This window comes from Dendrobium catenatum, unplaced genomic scaffold, assembly GCF_001605985.2.
Source record: "Dendrobium catenatum unplaced genomic scaffold, ASM160598v2 fragScaff_scaffold_390, whole genome shotgun sequence".
Lineage (NCBI taxonomy): Eukaryota > Viridiplantae > Streptophyta > Magnoliopsida > Asparagales > Orchidaceae > Dendrobium > Dendrobium catenatum.
In genome coordinates this window covers 8,757,936-8,761,094 of record NW_021318852.1, presented here as the reverse complement: position 1 = coordinate 8,761,094, position 3,159 = coordinate 8,757,936, and positions in this window count along the sequence as shown.

Genomic DNA, 3,159 nt, shown 5'->3' with positions numbered 1-3,159 from the left:
TAACCATGAGTGATTTTTGTAAGGTGTAAACAAATATGGGTTGATTTGTGTTGTTTTGATAGTAAACGGTTAATGTGATTCATGTGATATAGCTTGGAGCTTTAAGTGTAAGTGGTGGCAAGGCTTGAGAAGCAATGTTCTTTCTTTACTAAAACATGCATATAAGGTGTTTGGTGAAATGCTTTTAAAGAAAGATTTTGATATTTGGTTAGTGACTCATGAAGCTTGGGTTTGCATAGGAAGTCACTTAACCAAATGTTGTGTGACCATATTTAGATATAAATGTTTCACATGTTTTCTTTTATGAATTTGGGTATACTTATGTTTGTGAAGTTCCTCCCAAATCTCCTTATTGAAGTGTCTAATGCTCTTTCGATTTCAAATGTTGGTAATGAGCTTTTGATAAGTTTCAAATAACCCTTTTCAAGTATGTATCTAAAGCTTTCATGAGGATAGGTGATTGTGGAAGTTTTAGCTTCTATAGTAATTTTTCTCCAACTAATTTCTTAAGTTTTTCATATGGTTGACACTTTATTTATGATAAACATTGGTGAATCTTAAGCAAGATTGTGGGTGATGCACTTCAACTAAGCGTGCATATAAGCTTTGTGTAAGTAAGTGTGGATGCCAAAGGCTAGTTTTCGTGTTGATTTACCTCAAGAAATTTTATGAAATCCTTCATTGTGTCTATGTCTTATGATGACCATTGTTGATCTTGTCGCAATTTATGTTGACTTGTCTTATTTTGGAATGGATAGTTGATGTATGAGCTTTACTTTTGAATCATGTTATATAGTTTAGTGGCCTAAGTGTGACATAGTAATACATCTAAAGGAAATTGTTCTACATTATTTTTTTTTAGACCTCGCATGCTAGTTGTTTAACCAAATGCCCTAGAGTGGTAGTCTTTTTCAATTACTCACTTTATTTTGGTATCATTCATGCAAGATTTCAATGCCAAATGGGTACATGCATACACAAGCCCAAATAGTTATTATTATGGTAGTTTGGTTGGCTCCTATTCTATGTATGTGGAGGGAGTGAGACAAAATGCATATGAGATCTTTATACTTACATTTATAAGTTTCCTAAAATTATTAGCAAAGTTGTTTAATGATTGGTGACCACAAGGCACGCCTTGTGGAGTTCTTGTTTTTTTTAGTTCTCTTTATCTTGTTTTCCTTTGTCGATATACAAATCAAAAAAAGATAAAGCTAAAATGTATGACTCTACATTGAGTCATTGAATGCTTATTGTAGTTTCTTATGTGATGTATCATCCTTATTAGTAGCATAGAAAGTGTTTGTATAAATGCCTATTAGAAGTGCTATAAACTTTAACACTCGGGAAATGTTATAAGTGCTGAAATCATACTTCTTTTTAGAGGTCTATATGTTAACAAGTTGATTTCATTTGGCCTTTGGACAATATATCTGTTTGTGGAAACATTAGGAATATGTTATTAAACCATCTCTTATGTGCATAGAAGTATAATTGTGCTGAAGTTTATTTCTAAAATTCTCCTCTTGGGAAGTTGGAGATGTGGAGACAAAATTCTGGTAATTTATCTTGCACTTTAGTGTTTATATTTCAAATGCATTGAATTGTTGGAGAGCAACTATGAGTTTTATAGTTACACAATTTGTATTGTTAGAAGCATGCTTAGCTATAAAAGAGTTAGTAAACTTAAATACCTTTATGCTTGCTTTAAATATGGATCCTTCCTTATCCCTTTAAGCTTTACAAAACAAAAATATGTTGGGAAGTATTGCTTCTTTGCCAAAATTCTTACAGTTTTTTAATAGATTTCTTTCTCGATGGTTTTGTGGGAAAATTTGAGTTAAAGCCTTTTCATCTTTGTTATTCCACTTTGAGAATTGGTTGGAAAGTTTTTTTTTCATGTATATTCATATTATAAAGATTTGTTTTGGCATGAGAACGAATCATGAATTTGGATTAGAAAATTACTTAGAATGGTTGGTGGCATGTAGCATGAAAATTTAAATCTGTTGGAAGGAATTCATGTTTACTCTAAAGTCAGATGATAAGTGAAGTGTTTATATCCATGGTTAGTGAGTGTTTATATATCCCACACATGCTTAGAATGAAATTGTCAAATGCTTTGTGAACTCAATGTGCTATTACCTATAATTATGGAATATTATTCTTACGGTTGGCGAAAATAAGTTGATTCTAAATCTCTCTTTGCTATAAGTTTTGGTTCCAACATTAGGTATACATATGTTACCTCATAGAGAAGTTTTATAGTTTGTGGTATATTAAAGAGTTTTATGATTTTGTTTTATTTCGAGGAGATTTGGATTGGCTTTGTTATTGAAAAATTTCTAAATAGTTTTATGCTACGATTTCATAAGCGATCTTCAAAACGAAGGGTGTTGCAAATTTGTTTTACATTTGGTTCCATGTTAAAAGCTTTGTTAATTATTTTGCATCGATAGGCTTTATGCGAATTATTTTTGTATTGAGATTTTGTGATTTTATCTTGTGAATGTTTTCTTGATGGAGGGCTTTATAGTGCCTATTCATTGAAAAACTTCCACAAGTCTACCCCACTCCAAATGAAAGGAGAGGCACTTGATTATGGGTTGTTGGGTAGAGTTTTTGTGTCAAAAAAAGAAAAAAATGAAAAAGAAAAGGAGATTTTGGGTAGATAATTTTTGGAAGTTTTGTGTAGTAGTTCATTTAAAAGTTCTTGCAAATTATTTTGATCTATAATTTTGTGGTTAGACTTGTTTAGTAGGGTCCTTAGTGTCTTTTGGGGACAAGTGGTGTTTTCTCATTTGAGTTAGATTCCCTTAGTGTTTCTTTCTATAAGGTGAGTTTTAGGGATTTGAAACTTTAGGGAGCTTTGTGTTGGAAGGTCTTTAGTGTCTTTTTTGGGAGCAAGATAGTCCCCGCTCATTTGAACTCTCCCTTTAGTGTTGGTTTCTAAAAATAGGGAATTTTAGATAGACATAAAACAAAAGAGAATCTAGTTTTAAGTTTGGTCTTGGGAGGTCGTTTCCCTTAGTTTCCTTGGGCTTTGTTTGTAGGGTGTTGTAGGTAGATGTCTCAATCGTAGCAAGTGCCTCATTTGGATTGTGGGAAAAACAAAGGGCATTGTTAATGTTGCTTTAGGATACACTTGACTTCAAAGAG